The following is an 18,637-nucleotide window of genomic DNA, read 5'->3' on the forward strand; positions in this document are numbered from 1 at the left end:
CCATGCACTCATGGTGGGACTCTCCTGTAGTTCTCTTGAGGCACCTCCCTGCGTGGGGGAGGAGGAGGGAGGAGGAAGAGAAGAAAGAAGAAGAGGAGGAGAAGGAGGAGGGAGGAGGAGAAAGTAGGAAGGAGAAGGTGATGAAGGAGGAAGTCAGAGGAGGAAGAAGTAGGAAGAGGTGAAGGAGGAAGGAGGTGGTGGTGATGGCAGTGGAGGTGGCTTTTGGTGTTGATGGTGGTAGTGGCAGAGGTCAGCCTCTCCTTTCTCACTGGTTGCATGTCGAATTCATCTGCTCCAGCAAAGCCAGGTGTGCCGACCCCCAGGACTCCGTGTGGACTTGGTCCACAGCTCCCTGGCCCTTGCTCCTCTCTGTCACCATTCAGCCAACAGCCTGACTTTCCTGAGCTGGGTCTCAGAGGCACGAGGCTCGGCGCCCGCACCAGTGGGGACAGCAGCTGTATCTGAGGTTGCACCGCTGCCATCTCCTCAGGGTCCCTCTGAGCTCGGTAACCATCCTAGGCAGTGAGCGCTGGCCCTGGGTCATACCCAGGCTGGCCACACACTCACCGTCAGTTCGAGCAGGACCGCAGCTCTGCCTGGCCCCTGCAGGGCCCAGGGAGTGCAGGAGGAGGGGAGGAAGAGTCGCAGCCTGGGGGCAGCCCTTCTGGGGCTCTGGGGACCCCGACGCTGCACTCAGCTCAGACATCCTCCACTCCCCAGCTACATTCCTTTCTGGAAAGGAACCTGACATCCCAAAACCATTAGAAGAAGGGGGACCAGCCGGAGTTAGTTCACCCCAAAACACATCTGCCACAGGAGGTCAGCGCTGGCTCCCCCGCCCTCCCCGCCCACCACACTCCCGGGGTGAGAGCAGCCCCAGCCAGACGGCACACCCGACATTCAGCCCTCCTCATATTAGTAGCACGTCCATCACTGGTTTTGTTAAGGCAAGAAACACATTTATTGAGAGCACAATAGGCTGTGCCAAGCCCCAGGTCAGGCGCTTTCAAACCACATCACTCGCTCCTCACAACAACCCTGTGAGGTAGGTGTCCGAGCCCACTCCTCAGGTGTGGACAAGTGAAGGCTCGGTGGCTCCCCCAAGTCTCAGGGTTCATGAGGGGTGGGTAGGGGTCCAGCCCACGTGTCTGAGCCTCAGATCAGTGAAGTCCATCAGTCAGAGGGCGGGTGGCTAGGCAAGGAGAGGCCGGGAGGGCATGCCCCTCCTCGCAGGGGGCGGCCCTGGTCCAGAGTCTTTGGGTCCGGCCTGTCCCGCGGGAACGTGTGCAGGGTGTCCCTGTGGCTGCGGAGGCTGAGAGAGACACAGGTGCAGATGAAGGGGCCCGCTCCCGGTCTCACTGGCTGACAAGAGTTCTCATGCAGACAGGCAGGCCGGGGGGGCGAGGAGAGGAGAGAGGGCCCCGGGACTGGACACCACTGGACACCACGGGGGGAAGGCCCCGGCTCCCAGCAGCCATGGGGGGGTCGGAGGAGCACCCAGGCACCAGCTCCTGCCCTCCAGCTAGTGCCCCTCGATCTCTGGGCTCCCACACATCACCACCTCCCCAGTCTCCCCCACCTGCAGAGATTTCCAGAAGCATACCCTTAGTCCTGACACCCTCCTGTACCCATGACCTCTGAAGATTCTCACCTCACTAACCCAGAATCTGGAACTCTCAGCCTTTCTAAACACCACCCCAGCTCTCCTGCCCAAACCACTGCCAATTAAACCTGGATGTTTTCTAAAATAGCAGCCCCCCTCCTCTGGGGGTGTCTAAAAGCTCCCCCTGCTCCCCCCTGCCCTCAACGCCTCTGGCCTCAACCCCACCTCCTCTGATCTTGTTAAATCTCTGTATTTAAAAGCAAACCCTGCCCTCCCTGCCTGCCTCCCCAGAGCTGGCCGCGTGCTTCCCTGACACCCTCCACTCCGCGCACCAGCCACTTGGGCCACCGTAGTTCTGGGGAGCACAGGACTTCTGCGACCAGCGCCCACAGGCCACAGGGCACCTTGGCCAGACCCGGGGCCCACCAGAGAACAAGGGGTGAGGCCACCTGTGCACCAGGTAACAAAGCATTTATTTTCACATAAACAAACTCATTGAATCCCACAATACCGTGCCAGGTAAATGTGACTATTTCCAGGTTACAGGTGAGCAAAAATCGGCCAGGCCACACACACGTGGGCCCCAGAGTGGCCTCGAACCCAGACCTTGATTCTCAGAGCAGCATATGGGGTGCAGCAAGGCACGCGGCCTGTTCTCGGGGCTTACCAGTGTCCTTTGTGCGGATACAATTGTTCAGTACCCATTCTACAGGTGGGAAAACCAAGACTCGGGGTGCCTGTAACCTGCCCAAGGCCACTGCGCTGGCCAACGGTGACACCAGGACCAGAATTCAAAAGAGCAAGACCTCCAGAGTCCCATCCCTCAACTTGTGCCCGGGTACCGTCTTTGGGGGTGAGAGCAGATGAAAGGAACCACGGTCTGGAGTCCAATCCCTCCTTGCTTTTGGGGTGCCCATGGCTGCATCTCGGACTTGGCATGTGCCTTACAGGTTAACTGTCACCAATGGTGGAAACAAAGACATTTGGTGGAGATCTCCACACTCCAGGACCCACCACCACCAGCCACAGAGAGAGTGTGGGCATGACCAGGGCCTCCCTCCAACCTGGGCATTACCAAATGCCACATTACCAAAATCACTTGGGCCACAGCACAAACGAGGACACTTGAGCCTAAATGAAGTTTATTCTAGACATAAATACTTCCAAAAATGTGCAGCAGACAGACATGTCTGTCAGGAGGGGCCCTCCTCTGAGCTGCACCTGCCCCGGGGGGAAGCCCCGCCACAGGCAGAGACCCTCAGGATGTGCCCTGGGGAGTCTTTGCAAAGAAAACACACTTTCCTCCTAAAGAAACACATGTGGATTCACCTTGCACATCAGCTGACCATCAATTCAGTTCTTCACGTCCTTGAAAAACCCCGCCTCCTCAGTCATGAGCACCTATTAGACGCTACTAGTGCAGTAAGGTCAGAGAAGCATAGCTCTCAGAGTGAGGGTTCAAGTACAGCTTGGCCGTCACCCCTCCGACCCTCCGGTCCCTCACCTGCCTTCAGGAAATGGGGACCCAGCCCTGCCCATTTCAAGGGGCAGGTGACGTGTCAATACTGGGCACCAAGGAGACTTCCTCATCCTGGGTCACACACAGCCCTAAGCTTCCAGGAGCCCAAGGCCCATCGGGGAGCGGACACCTGAACATAAACTCATAGTCCCCTGGGAGGAGGCCCCTATCTACCTGTCTCTCCCTTGGGGTCCCTCAGGAGCACCAAGGCAAGGCCCCTCTCCGCTCAGGCATGTTCTCAAGGATGTGGGATGTCCACAGGGCAGACAGCCAACAGTGATAGAGCGAGGGCCCCCTCAGCTAAGCCTGAGGGAGAGGAGTATCGGGGAGTCGGTGCTAGTGCTCCTGGCTGCAGGTGCACAGGGGTGGACGCCAGACCTCCCGCAAGAAGTGGCCAGGTGGACAGCAGCGAGGGCCACAAAGAGCCTGCCTACCAAGGCTGTGAAAGCAGGAGGCAGAAAGAAGGGGAGGCCGGTGAGGCTTCCGCAGAGGGCGGGCAGAGCAGGAGAGAGGCTGGGGGTGCAGAACTCCAACCCACCTGGATGGTGTTTCGGGGTGACAGAGCAGAGTGCTACTCCCCCCCACACACTGGACAGGGCCAGGAAAGAAACTCAGGGGTCTCCTGAAGAGACCCCCCCACCCACCCACCCAAAATGACCCCTAATATCTTATCTAATGCAGCCAAGCTTCCAAGTCCCCCTTGGAGCCGACTGAGCTCTGGAGCACTGTGACCCCTGCCAGGGGCACGGCCAAGCACATGTGGGCCAGCAGAGACCAGCCTCAGTAACTAGGAGAGCCTGGCTGGCAGGGTCAAAGGGCACCAGCTCCTCATGCAAGACTGCTGAGCCCTGGCTCTGATCCCGTCTCTGAATCTCAGCTCCCTCATGGAGAAACCGGGCCCACCCCCCAATCAAGCAGGAAGCTTGCGGGGTGTAGTGGTTACAGCCCTGCCCCAGCTTGGTCCCAGGCCCACAGAGAGACTGCAGACTGATTTTTTCACCTTACAGCCAGAGTAAGACGGAAGAGGGGTGTGAGGAAATGAGGAGCACAGGCCTTTCCCCTAAAGGGCAGAAGAAGATGACCCAAAGACGTCACCCAGAAGCCCCTCCTCACGCTGCCTCTAAACCTCGTCCTGCCTGGCCGACTCGACCCGGGGCACACACGGACGTCTGCGGAAGCCCCACAAGCAGACACGGCATCGACAGGTACAGCAAGCCCGAAGCAGTCACCCCAGCCAGTGGCAATCCTCCCCATGAGAAGCAGCAGCCAGGATGGAAAGTGGGACGAGGGGGAGGCTCCCAGGAAGGAAAAAAGCCGTCACTCATGAATCAAACCAGTATTTACCCTGGGCCAACTCGCTAAATACTTGCAGACCGCTCAGCCTCTGTCTCACACGTTCTATTGACTGTTGAAATACAATCTGAGCACAAAGTCAATGCTGACTTTCAACTCACTTAGAACCAGCAAAGGCTTGGAACTTTCCAGGCAATCCCCAACATAAAACCATTCTCAATGAGAGCCGGCATTTGATCAGCTCTGTTATAGTTCACCCGGCCCCTGGCCTCACAACCACCCAGTGGAGGAAGCTTTCTGGTGACCCATCAGAGAAAAGGAGACCGAGGGTCAGAGAGGAGAAGTGACTTGCCCAGCACCGCACAACAGTTAGGTGGCCCCTGGGTCGGCCGGGTTCTAATTTCTAATTTCTAACACAGAACACAGCTAAAGTTTCATCGCATAACACCCAAAACAAGAATCCTGGTTTTCAAACAACACACATCATACAGAAGTCCGTGAGATACAATACAACAATTGTTAACAGGTTAATCAGGAGCGAGATACAAAATCTTAGTAAGGGTTTTAACATCTGCCGCTTGCATGTGGTTACAACTCGTTATTTGGCCATTCAACAAAAATGGAAGGCAGCCCCTACCACTGGCTTGGTTCTGTGTTAGGCACCCAGGCTGCTGGCATTTGAGCCCAAATGTTGTTAACTGAGGGAGGGGACGTTGCGGTGTCTTTGATGGCCGGTGCCTAGTATGTCGGGGGGAGGACACTGCCAGGAGAGAGCTCTTGCGGAGGGAGGAATGTGTGTGAGTGCCGCCCACAGGCAAGACCCAGCAGTAGGCAGGACCCAGAGGGTTCTTCCAACCTTTTACAGAGGTGAGCGTGAACGCGTACCCCAGGGGGGGCAAGGGTGTTGCCCAAAGAGGCCCCCATTCCCCCGGCATAAAGATCCCTGCCAAAATTACTCCCATCTAACCCTACAATGTCATACCAATTTAGCACCCTATCCCACGGTGTCCCCTGCGTGTCTGGCAAAGCAATTTCCCACTAACCTGCTGAGTCAGGCTGCCCCTCCCGGCCTGCCATCCCACCCCCAGCAGCCCCCCGGGGGCACGCGCACCGCCTGGTCAGAATCCCAGTTCAAAGCCCTGGTTACAGCAATCCTCACAACAGCCCTGCGAGGTGGGTGCCATTGTCCCCCCAGAAGACAGACTCAAGCTGTCACGGTCAGTTTCAACCACACACGTTTGTCCAGCTCCAGGGTCCTGGCTTTGCCCACTACGCCTTCTCTCCAATGCAATGAATAAACTGCAGAATTCTAAGCAGAGGCCCCAAGACCTCTGCCTTGTCCCACACAGGGAGCAGTGAACTAAAGGCGGGGAGGGGGGTCCTGCCTGGCCTGGGACCCGCATGAATGCTCGGGGTCACGTCCAGGGTTTGCAAAGTACCATATGTCTTGGATGCCCAGGTCTGCCAACGGATGAGTTGGTACAGACCCGCACACAGGGTATGATCCTTGTCACCTCGGGGAGCAATCATCTCCCCCAATTTTCTCTAAATAGAGCTCAGCATTAACTAATTTCAAAAGGGACAGGAACAGCTCTAAGATCACCAGCGGGCAAGATCAGGGTGTCCTAATGACTTAAAAGCCAGCTCACGGCCGGAAGCAGCCGTTCATCTCAGACCCCCTAGCCGTCACTCTGGCCTCTTGAGGACACAGGTTATGATTTCTGAACACCCGGGGACGCAGTTTGCTGATTACCAATCAACCTAGTTTTGTAAGGAAAAAAGTCGGGGAGGCCATCAAACTTCCAACGGAACTCCGATCTGGAAGTTGGGGCTGAACCAAGGGTGGCGCCTTTTGCTGGCACACAAACATGGCCCCTTGCAGACAGGCCCGTCTTCTCTTCCAAAAGGAGATAATCAGGATGAGTCGTTGGGAGCCATCTCTAGTATAGCACTAGCTAATTCGGAAAAATGTGTGTCGATTGTGAAGGAATGAAGGGATGAAGGAATGAAGGGGTGAATTACAACCACTGCCGTCTGGTGGAGGAAGCAGAGAGGCTGAAGGCAAAGCTCAGGGCAGGGACCATGCACGAGGCAGGGCGGCCTGGGGAGGACACCTCTGCGCACGGCGGGGGGCGGGGGGGCTCTCGGACCCTGGCCCTGGATCCGCCGCCGTGGGTGATGCCTGGGAAAGCGCCATGGGGACAGAAGCCGTGTGGGTGACAGTGGCAGATGAGTCTAGCTGGGACGTGCTCAGAGCAGTGACCCCGGAGGAGAAAGCTCTAATAAGAGCGTTCGCTTCATGACCACAGCCCATGGCGCTACACAGCCCGGCAAAATGAAAAGGCTTGCTTTCAGGGAAGGGAGAGGCCAAAGCACCAGGTCAAGAAATGGAGGCCAAACGCACAGATGAATGGATGGATGGATTAAATTAATGCTGGAAGTCATTGCTGGCCTCCCAAGCCTCGATGCTGGGACAGACATGTGCGTGACTAATTCTGACGCAGGCAAACAGCGTTCAGTGCTATAGTAGAGGGCTCGGCGGGAGGAAGCAGCTCTGTGCTGAGGGCAGGGGGTGTTCCGGAAGTAGGGCAAGCCCTCCGTGGGTGACACACCCTCCCCAAATGGTCTCGATGGCCTTTGAGCTGAGGTCAGTTTGTGATAGGGCACAAGGGGAAACCCAAGAAGACCAGGGGGTCCATTCTGCTCCTCGGGTCATGGAATTTAATTGCCCCACTGAAGAAAACACGAAGGATTCTTCACCAGTCCTGATCTAACATGTGCCGTCCATCTAAGGCCTCAGGGACATTTGCTCACACATCGCAGGACACTGGGAATGCAAAGGACAGATGGTCTCTCCTGATTCCCTAAGAGGTGGGAAATGATGGTCCAGGGGGCTGGCTTCCTCAAAGGAAAACAAGGCTGGGTGTCAGAGCTGGCGGGAAGTTACCAGCTAACTGCACGAGATGCTAGGCATGGTTATCTGGGCCTCGGAGGGTCAAAGAGATACTCCTGTCCCACAAGAGTTCCAGAGGGTACGGTGTAGAGTTTATAAATCACATATGTATGAACCCAGCCAGGGGATGTGATCTTAAATGTTGCCAGGCTGCCAAGTGGAAGAGGCCCCCACCCCCCATTTCCAGGGAGAAGCAAATCCTAGTCGAATAGACCTGCAAGACCATCTAGACCAACCCCACACCTACTATGTGAATCTCCTTTAAACTACCCTCATCAAAGCTCTGCCTGGCCTGTCCCTTGAATGCCTCCAGTGACGGAGGGCTCACTACATCCCAAGGACACCCATTCCATCCTTGAACAGTCTCACCAGAAAGCCATGACCCAATGGACTTGGACAAACAGTTCACAGAAGAGAAAATACAATTGGTTAACAAGTATATGTGAAAATGCTCAACCTTCATTAGTAATCAAAGCAATGCAAGTTAAAATGACAGAAAAACACTGTTTAACAGAGATAAACTAGGAATATCTTAACAAAATGCTAATACATCACTGGACATTGTAAAATGCTATAAGCCCTTGGAAATTAGTCAACATCCATACAAACTCCCTGGCCTTTCACTCAAGAAGCTCAACCCTAGGAAAGCTAATCATACGCTCAGCACCCACGCATTCACCCATCCTTCCACCGTCTCACCCAGCACACCACCCACGCAGCATCCACAACATGGCGGGCACTGGGGGTACAAAGATCCATTTGGCAAGCTCCTTGCCCTTAAGGGGCTCACAGTCTAGCAGGAGAAACTGGCATGCCATGAAGCAATGGTCATTTCCAGGTGAAAGAAAGCAATTCATAAGAATGAAAAAAGTGGATGTGCGCAAAGCCATTCGCCGTGGTGGAATTCATAGCATTCGGGGAAAAAAAAAAAAAGATGAGTTATACAGAACAATAGCAGGTCAGCATTGCAAATGACGGCAAATAACCACTCCATGGGACACAACACAGCCAGTGAGGCGATGATTCTTTTTTTTTTCATGGAAAAAAGAAAAACGCTGATGACAAAAATATTGCATGGAAAACGCAGGATATATGTAGTGAAGAAGGCAAGGTTTAAAACTGGATGCTTATTAAAGAAAAAAAAAAGTCCATTAAAAAAATAAATAAAAGTATGCCCACAGACAGGAATGTGAAGGGGAGAAAGACAGTGGCGTGACGTGTCAGGGCGATGGGCGACCTCCTGCTCTAGGTCATGTGCCATCCACACCAGTTACATCAGGAACACAAGGGGGGCCTTGGCCTGTCTGCCTGAGGCCCAGCCTCCAGCCTCCAGCCTCTGGAAGGCCAGCCCTGAGGCTGAGTTTCCAGAGGAGGGAGCTGGGAGTCACAGAGGAGTCTAAGGAGAGCTCCTAGTGTCACCAGGGGAAGGATTTGTGCACGGAGTGCATGCAGAAGTCAAAGTCCAAGAGAGAAAATTTGTTCTTGTTTTAATAAGTGGAAAGAAAGAAAAACACACTTAAGATGTGCCCTGATCAGAGGGGAGCACTAAGATCCCAACTCGGAGCTCGTGGGTGGGCCCGGACAGGGATCCCATCAGGCTTCTGCAGCTGGGGGGCGGGGGGCAGGGGGGAAGCCCTGTCCTGAATCTCAGCACCCCAGAACGGAGACCCTTAGAACTCCAGACTTAAAACTCTTAAGGGCCAAAGACTCTGAGCGTCCTGACAAGCCTCATGCCCTCTGCATTCCTGAGAACACAGACAATCCACTGAATCCCACCCACACACCCACTGGGGCACCCGCGGGTCTCCCTGGAGCTTCTCCCCAGCCAGTGGGACCTCCCACCAGCCCCTCGGACACGGGGTGGAGGCTCCCCTAGAGGTCTGGTCCTCTTCCTCTGCTCCCTCCGGGCGCTTGGCTGTGGCCCCTTCCTCCTCCCCACCGCACACCAACATTTTAAAGTCTTCCTGCGCCTTGGCTAACTTAACCGCATAGGGTTCTCCCTGCTCCAGGCCCCTCCTGCACCCACCCTAGTCCACACAGTGACACGTGAGCTGGTTAGGGAAGCTCTTTGGGGTGTCCCTGTGTGAGCAGGTATCTCGGGGTAACCGGTGCACCCCTCAGGCTTTAGCCCGGCTGAGGCAGAGCCCAGAGCCCCCAGATTCCTAAGGAGGAGGTGAGCAGAGCCCTGCAGCCCCAGCATACAGGCCCATGTGGCCCTGCTCACGTGGCCCAGACACGTGGTCCTGGAGGCACAGACGGTGGCTCCTCACACATGAATTCCATCCTCCATTTGGGGCCACGCAAGAGGCGTGGCAGTCACCCCAGTCCCCCTCACCGCCTCCTCACGTCCTGTCTCCGACTCCACAGCTGTGAATCCCGCGGCTCCCACCTCACTGGCCTGAGTGCACACCTTCGGCATGGCTGGCCCCCGGGGCAGCAGCCGCCCCCCCGGCACCTGCTCCCTCCCAGGGTCCAGAGTCAGCGCAGGTGTCAGCGCCCACGCCAGCCCCGCCCCAGCCCGGCTCCTCTGGGCTCCCCGGCTCCCAGCCACGCACCAGGCTCCGGCCAAGACGGCTCCTCCTGCTCAGGGCACTTGTCAAGAGTCCAGTTTTGGTTTAACGTCCCCAAGAGAAACTGAGAGGTCGAGAGGGACTTTGTTCTGGTTTTTGCAGACAAACAGGCACACGACACACACTGCACAAATCCTGTCCACTACAGAGAAAGGAGACGGGACAGATCCGCAGGGTCCCTGGGGTCGGAAATGTCAGTACAAACGACCTTCCCGCCCTGCTGTGGGCCTGGGGGGGGGGGAGGTCAGGAGGAGAGGGGACAACTCCAACACACACCCCCACGCCATCTCTGCCCAAATACAGAGGACATCGGAAAACAGGCGAGAAGACAGTGAGGCCTTGAAACGGGCTCTGGGGATGCCATGTCAAGGGGGCCGGGATCCCGGGACCACGTCTGCAGCCCCAGGCTGAGGGGCACCTGCCTGAGAACCCCCGATGAGATGGGCAAGCGGCCTAGGAGACGAGGCTGGAGGGTGCCTGCGCCCATTTCAGAAGGTTGCATGAACGAGGTTTCTGGGGACTTGCCTCTGGGCGCCTGGGTCACCGGGCTCCTGGGTCAACTTTGTGAGGCCCTGCTGGCCCCGTGCTAACCTTTCCCTGGAGTGGTGCCACACCCTGACAGCCCACAAGCCCCACAGCCTCCTGCTCCCTTGCCCTCTGCTGCCCCCTGGCGGGAAGAGCCTCCCTCACAGGTGACCCAGCCCAGGGAGGGGCCAAGACACCCACCTGGCCCCACACCCCCTGTTCACACAGCCTTCTGCAAGGCCTGGGCCCGAGCCCTTCCGCCTACCCAGGGCTATGGACAGGGCACTGCCAACAAGCGGGACGGCATTTGCCCCCACGATCAATCCAAGCAGGAAGCTGATGCCCTTCCAAGTTTACGGCTGGGGAAACTGAGGATCAGAAAAATGAGGTGAAATGGCCCACACAGCCAGCATACCGCCCTGGGTCTTCCTGAGCCAGCTCCTCCCTGCCAGGCAAAGTGCGTGTGCCAGGCACACAACATACCAAGAGCCATCCCTCTTCTTTCCCTCTCGCTCAGCGGCTGGGCTCAGGGCCCGAGAAACTGCTGCCTCCCTTCCTTCCTTTCCTTCCTTCCTCCCTCCCTTCCTTCCTCCTTCCTTCTTCCTCGTCTCCTTCTTCCTTATTCTTTCCTCCCTTCCTTCCTCCTCTGTTCCTTCCTCCCTCCCTCCCTTCCTTCCTCCTTCTTTGTCCCTCCCTTCCTTCCTCCCTCCCTCCCTTCCTCCCTCCTTCCGTCCTTTTTCCTTATTCCTTCCTTCCTTCCTCCCCCCCCCCTTTTAGTTCCTCCTCCATTCATCCCTTTACACCTAACTCCCTCATCTGTGGGCCTCCACGATCAGAGCCTTGGGTGTGCAGACCTCCCTTCACAGCCCTTACCTCTGTGCTCACCTAGCATTTTTGTTCCCTATTCCTTTCTTGTATTTCTTCCCAAATCTCGCCTTCCTGATGTTGCTCTTCCCCACACGAGGGTAAGTCCACTTCCCCTGCCCTCCCCCGCCCAGGGCCCTCCTTTCCCTTCCTGGTCCCCTGTGAGAGAACCTGCCAGGTAAGCCCCCCGCTCCCCCCCGCACACCGAGCACCAGGTCCCCATGCACATCTGCAATCTCTCTTCCTGGCGCTGAGCCGGCGTTTACACTTAGGTATTTATTCTTTCATTTATGGGCCTCCGTTGCGTCTGTTTTATGACAGTGCTAGATGACGCCGCCTTGTCACTGGGCTGGGTATTCCCTTTATTTTTCATTCATTCTCTGAAAGGGGCAGTGCATGGATCTATTTAAGGAGAGTGTAGGTAAACTAATTATAATCCCTGTTCGGACAAGCTCTCCCAACTCTCCATTTGGCACTGTGGTTGTTTTCATGTTTATTATCTTCCCTTTCTCGTCTTTTGCTTCTTTTTCCACTCCCTCCACTTCCCTCGCTCTACAAACAGGGACCAGTCGATCTCATGGCTAATCCTAACAGAGCCTGCAGCTTCGGACATACCCGCGGTGACCTTCTATGGTGTCCTTCCCCCCTTCCTCGTTCACCTGTTAGTCTCCCTCCACTCTCCTCCTCTCTCTTGCCCTCTGCAGCTGGGTCCCTGCATCTTTTTGCTCAGGGGCGGGGGAGGGGAGCCTTCAGGGGCCCGGAGTCAGATGAGTGACGATCCCAAGGACAGCTCTCCTGGCTGTCCCAAGCATCTCCATTTCTGATTCAGTCGTTCCTGTGTCCAGTCATTCTTTCTGTCACCCTTCTATTTCAATATTTATTCTTTCATTTATGGACCTCAGGTGCACAGAATTGGATTAACCACAACGCGTGGCTCCCAGAGCCGTCTCAGCGCCCATGCACGTGAGGCTCCCTTTTGTTCGTTAATTCCTCGAGCTGGTGATTTGGTTTAGGATTTAGTTCGCCATCTCCAGAGCCCAGTTTTGAGCCAGTCATAACTCTGGGCTCACGGCACCTGCTCATGTTCTTACCCCAGTGTGGGCCTCTCCCTCTCGTGTATCTACACGCATCAGTCTTTTTATTTATGGTCTTGTTTTTATCATTTATAAACTCTGGGGCCCCAGATCTGAATGAATGTCCTGTCCTAGGCTTAACTGTCTGACCTATTTATTTATTATTTTTATAGACTTTTTTTAATTTTTATTTTTTTCCCCATCTTGATTGCTTTTTCCTTCCTCCCATCCTTTGTCTTTCTCACTGCCTTTTCATTCTGTTGGAAATTAGGCACCCTCCTCATTGCTTAACACAAACCTTTTGCTCCCTCACTCCTTCCTAGGGCGCTCATGGATCCGGCCAGTCCTTGTCCCTAGTTAAGTAACTGTTTTTATGCTCCTGGAGGCAGGCACACCTAACTGCAACCGTCCGCCCCACCCCAAGCCCGTTCTCCTGCTTCTGTCTCTCTCCTTTCTCTCTTCTCTCTCGCGTTCTTTCGATCTTTGGCCCTCAGTCACCACAGACCGACGAATCCTACTGCCACCTGCAAACGGCCACCCCTGACCCCTGAGGCTCTGCGGTGCGTGCACTTCTTCCTCCCTTCCTTCCTTCCATTTTCCCTTCATGTTTTCTTTTTCTTTATCAGCTACTTACTCCACTATTAACGGAAATGAGTGTCCAGACTCTGACCCTTGATGCTCCGCGGTCTGAGCCCACCCTCTCCCTCGGATCTCCTACCTAGCCCCCATCTCTCTGTTTGGTTGCCAACACCCTGAGAGCTGTCCTTCCCTCCTGAGTCAGCTTTGCTTCTCCCCTCCACTTGCCTGCCTGCCTTCTCCGGGGGCTTTGGGGCCCAGATGACATTAATGACAACCCTGTTGCCCAGGGGCCTGGCTCCCCTTCACTCTGCCCTGTTTCTCTAGATCCTGATTTACTTGTTGATTTAGACACTTATTTTATTGATAGTGCCCTGGCTTGTCGAACTGGACTCACCATAACCTTTGCTGCGTGGCAACGCTCTAGCACGAATCCTACCCCCGTCTACTTGTCTGCATTTACTCACCCATTCCTGTTCCTCTTCCTTCTGTGCCTCTTGATTTGTATTTGGGTATTTTACTTTATTCTCTCTTTTACCCTTTCATGGGACAGATTCAGCTCCCAGGACTGGGGGACACAAGCCCCTCACGTCATGCTCCCATCCGTGTCCGGGAGTTTCCACCACTCACTCTCTCTTTGGCTTTCTCTCATTTTGATATTTATTTGTTTATGTGTGCCAGGAGTTAGACAACTTTTGGTAAAATTTAACTCTCTTCTTTGGTGTCCTGGGTTCTGTCTCTCTCTCTCTTTTTTTTTTTTTTTTAATCTGTTCTTAGAACTCTTGGCTGCCTGTTTATCTATGCCAGGTGCCCACGTGCGGATTCATCGTAATGGCTGGTTCACGGTCACCTGGCACAGCACTCCTTGTACCTCCTTATATATTCGTGCAAGCCCTAATCGAAGAAAATGCTCGCTCTTCCTTTCATTTACTAAGTACCTTTTGCCGTGTTCTCGTTCCCCCCAATCACCTGCCCCCTCTCCCTCTCCCGCACCTGTCGTGCTCACCAGTGCTTTGGGAGTCCTTTCAGTGACCTTCTCTTTATGCATTTTAATTCTGATTGTGTGGTGACACACAAAAAGCCATACATAATTAACGTACGGGACCTGATGAGTCTGGAGGGAAGCGTGCACCACGAACCCAACACCACGATCCTTGTCCTAAACCTATCCATCACCTCCAGAAGTTTCCTCCCGCCCGGAAGGACCATTATCACTGCCGTCATCTGTGATCAGAACACTCCACAGGAGATCTAGCCCCCTAGCGAGTGTGTGAGCACACGGCACGGTCCTGTGGCCACTGGCTTCTGCATTTCCACCCTTTGGTCATTCTCTCTCCTATTTACATTTTATTCTTTTATTGGTAAACTTCAGGGGCCATTTATTTGCATTACACCTATTCCTGGCCCACGAGGACTGGGTGTCAGCTTGTGTGTGGCTCTCTTTAGCTGATGATTCAATATTTTATTGATTCAGAGATCACTCTGCTAGGCATCAGATGGGATCTCATTCCCTGCATCCGCATCCTGGCTTGCTCACTTCTCTACCTGTTTATTAGTTGATCCACTCCTTTGTGCCTTCATTCATCCATCTATGGGCCATTATTTGGATCATGTAACAGATACCAGTGAAATGACCTCGCAACAAGAGAAACAGAACACCCACAGTATCTTAGAGTCTCCTGCTTCCTCCCACCAAGCTGACCACGGAGGCACAAGCCACAGTCCCTAACACATACACATGGCAGATGCAGGCAGAGTCCATATTAGTGCAGCCAGACCCTCCCGGGGTGCACGTCCTAGACCAACCAGGATAGATGTGCAATTAGGGCCGGGTTCCCCAGGCCCCTTTGGCAGGGCAGGCGCTTCCCCCTGGACCCCGGTGAATGGCCATCCCCATGAGAAACCTGTTTCAAGACCCTAGAGTACACAGAGACACACACACACGTTGTACACAGTCTCCCCAGTGGGAAACGACAGACATGGCGTTCATTTCTAAATAGACGGCTTTGTCTGTAGCAATATGAAAATATTTTGGCCTTTCAAGGCCAATACAAAAGAAACTACCCATTACCATTGCTGAGTGTCTCAGTCCAAAACAATAAAGAACTTGAAGAGGTTTAGCCGGAAACTTTGAAGACAGAAAATCTGCCCATTCTGTTTTCCAGACATTTCAAGGGGGTGAGCGAAGGTCATTGGAGCTCGAAGCCCGTTTGAGAGGCTGGTCCCTCGGCCCGCGTTTTTTCCTTGGCCCTTTGAAGGGCCCCCCAGCTCACAAGGGCACTTCCATCCTAGTCTGCCCTGGGGCACAAGAGCCAAAGGGACACTCAATAATGAAAGGGCCATTCACTGAGAGGAGCGAGAGAGAAGGGATTCTTTGGGGGTCCGGCACTCGAAGCCGCCTATAGAATTCTTTTGCCACAGAGACAACACAAGGAGGCTGGGGGTCCCGCCTTAGAACACAAGCCCCCCAGGTCCGCAATCAGTTTGGCTCACTGGGCACCCGCCTCCCCGTGAGCGGCCCCCTGGCCAGTGCTCACCAGGCCCTCCCACAGGGCTCGCCTGGCAATGTGCTCTGGGTGGCAGCCCCCACCCTCAGTGACGAGCCCACAGACGTGTCCCCCACACTCCAGCAACTTACGATTTGAATGCTGGAGGGTGCTGGGTCATGTGTCGCGCTGTCTCCTTCCATGGAGGATTCCGGATGGCGTCTTCAACTGGAATGAGAGAGCACGGGATCACTGGGATGGAACCTCACCCAACCAAAGCAGGGACTCCCCAACTTTCTAGCAGGTGTGGAATTGGTGAAATCAAGCATTTCTCTTTTCAGTACCCTGGCTTGCAAGCTCACTCACCCGCCAAGCTCCCCGCCCCGGCTTTAACTACCCATGGAGTCGATGGGGGCAGGCCCAGAGGCAGGGATGTGGCTCCTGACCCAAGAGCCCTTGGCTTAGTGCTACGCATGGAGATACGTGCCATTTTGTGGAGCTCAAAAATTTAGAGCCACGACATGAATGACAGCTGAGCTGGACACCAAAAGGGTGGGGAGAAGACTCCCTGGAAGGGTATCCCACTATGGAGGAAGGGCAGTGCCGAGGCACAGCATGTGCTCGGGGCGTGGTGTGAGCGTGGGTTAAGACTAGAGTGGTAGGCTGTGGGCCACGGGCTGTGCTGTCTGTGATGTGTGTCCTAAACCATGGTGCACATGTCAGAGGATAGAAGATCGTGGTGCCTGGAGAGATACCTTCACTTTAATAAGTATGTACACATTTTTTTTTTTTTAAGATTTTATTTATTTATTTGACAGAGAGAGATAGCCAGTGAGAGAGGGAACACAAGCAGGGGGAGTGGGAGAGGAAAAAGCAGGCTCCTAGCAAAGGAGCCTGATGTGGGACTCGATCCCAGAACCCCGGGATCACGCCCTGAGCCAAAGGCAGACACTTAACGACTGCGCTACCCAGGCGCCCCTATGTACACATTTTAATCAGCACCGAAGAGCTGTGTCCAGGTACATCAAACCTTGCGTTTCAAGCATTTGCCTTAAAGTTAAAAAAAAAAAAAAAATGTGAGGGGCGCCTGGGTGGCACAGCGGTTAAGCGTCTGCCTTCGGCTCAGGGCGTGATCCCGGCGTTCTGGGATCGAGCCCCACATCAGGCTCCTCCGCTATGAGCCTGCTTCTTCCTCTCCCACTCCCCCTGCTTGTGTTCTCTCTCTCGCTAGCTGTCTCTATCTCTGTCGAATAAATAAATAAAATCTTAAAAAAAAAAAATGTGAGTTAAGCAACGGTAGTTACTATATCTGTCAAAACACACAGACTGGGGTGCCTGGGTGGCTCAGTCGTTAAGCGTCTGTCTTCGGCTCAGGGCGTGATCTCAGGGTCCTGGGATCGAGCCCTGCATCGGGCTCCCTGCTCAGCTGGGAGCCTGCTTCTTTCCTCTCCCACTCCCCCTGCTTGTGTTCCCTCTCTCACTGGCTGTCTCTCTCTGTCAAATAAATAAATAAAATCCTTTAAAAAAAAAAAAAACACAGATTATACAAAAGAGGGAACCCAACGAATGACCTAAGCACCGGACTTTTTTTCATAACAACGTATCAACCACTGGCTGATCAGTTGTAACAAAATGGGCCGCACACGCAAGCTGTTAATAACAGGAGCAATCAGGGACAGGGGCAGGTGTAGGAATTCTCTGTGCTTGCCATTCATTTTTTCCATAAACCTAAGGCTCCTTAGGGGGGAAAAAACGTCTATTTGTTAAAGCAAAACAAAACAAAACAAAACCGATTGTTCTAAGTGAATTGATTTTGAACACACATTCAGTAGTCTCGTGAAGGTTAAGTAGCGTGGCCAAAAGGTAGTCGGCCACAGCTGAGGTCTGAACAGCGCTCTGAGGTGGGTGAGAGCAGAGCCAGAGGTCAGGCGAGAGAGGGCGCAGGCAGGGAGCCCCAAGGTAGGAAGAGGCCCTCTGCAACTCCCCCTGCCCTGACTTAAGCCCTGTGCGATCCCCTCCACGTCTATGCCTCCCAAGACTTGGCCGGGACACAGTGGGGTATACCTCTTGCTTCCAAATCCTCCTAAAAATTCCTTCCCTGGCCTTGAGCTTCCAAAACCCTGTTTTCCTCTAATTGGTTGATTTTATAACCAAAAAACACCCGAAGTCTTTAAAAATAAAAATAAATACATGTTAACCAAACAGTCGTAAGCTGGTGGATGACCAAGGGCAGACTCCGGGCCCCCCATTTGGAGCAGATGCCCCCCAAGATAGTTTCCAGCCCTCCCCGGGGTGAGCACCTGAGGTGGCCCTCTTACCATGACCACAGTCCTAAGGTGACAATGGGACTCTAGACCCTGAACACACAGCAAGACCCCAGCACTGCCACTTCCCACGGGCGTAAGGGTGGCAGGGGGAGGACTTTGGTGTGTTTACTGGGACCAGGGAAATCAGGTAGCTTGGGGCATCTGTGTTTTGTTTTCCCTGCTTCTGCCCCCAGGGCTCCATGAGCCCCCAGAGCTCCTGGCGGCCCTGGATTAACCTTCATGCAGACCCAGGCTGCTCTGCGAAAACACGGCACTGGCAAAGTCGTGCCTTGGTTTCAGAGCTGCGTGCAGCACAGCCCTGGGTCCGCCGTGATCTGTGATAACGCAGCGCCGGGCTGGAGCGGTAACAGATGCGTCAGGAAAGCTGCAGAGATGAGTCACTGTCTGGAACCAGAGGAAAACTCAGGGCTTCCTTACGGGGTCCAGAGAAACAGCCGCCACCAGCATTTGATCTCAGACCTCCTAAATTCCTGCGCTGAGCTCATGACCCACTGGTAGACGCCCAGAAGCAGCCTCCATGGCTTCCCAGGCTTAGAAAAGCCTAGCTGTTCATCGCAAGATTTTAAAAGTGACTCTTTCCCGGAGGCCAGCAGGACCGAACGGGTCTGGCATGCCTTTGGTACAAAGAACTTATGGATGTTTAGTGCAGGGAAAGACACCAAAGGATTATTTTCAATAAAATGGTGATTTCCAGAAAGAGAGCCCATAGTGTATACAAATAATCAGCCTCGCCTCAGATCTCATGCTTCCTACCTGTTGAGTAAAGACCACCCTCCTACAACTTCCCTTACAGACGCAGGCTCTTTGCAAAGCTAATTTCCTGTACCTTTGTGAAGACAGGGGCCTGG

The 18,637-nt window shown here is 54.3% G+C and overlaps 1 long non-coding RNA gene across 6 annotated transcripts in view; it reads right to left on the reverse strand.

Annotated features, from left to right (window-relative positions):
* Positions 1-937: 937 nt before the first annotated feature.
* LOC113267266 (uncharacterized) overlaps positions 938-18,637 on the reverse strand; it is a 34,208-nt gene continuing 16,508 nt past the window's right edge. For 5 of the 6 annotated variants that reach the window (XR_003320679.4, XR_006411279.3, XR_006411280.3 and 2 more), the window contains 2 exons: positions 15,615-15,690; positions 938-1,312 (listed from right to left, as the gene is read on the reverse strand). This is a non-coding gene — a long non-coding RNA (uncharacterized LOC113267266). Of the gene's footprint in view, positions 1,313-11,851; positions 15,275-15,614; positions 15,691-18,637 lie in introns of those variants that run through there. The other variant, XR_006411281.3, reaches the window with a different exon arrangement.

Source organism: Ursus arctos, unplaced genomic scaffold (assembly GCF_023065955.2).
Source record: "Ursus arctos isolate Adak ecotype North America unplaced genomic scaffold, UrsArc2.0 scaffold_25, whole genome shotgun sequence".
NCBI classification, from domain to species: domain Eukaryota; kingdom Metazoa; phylum Chordata; class Mammalia; order Carnivora; family Ursidae; genus Ursus; species Ursus arctos.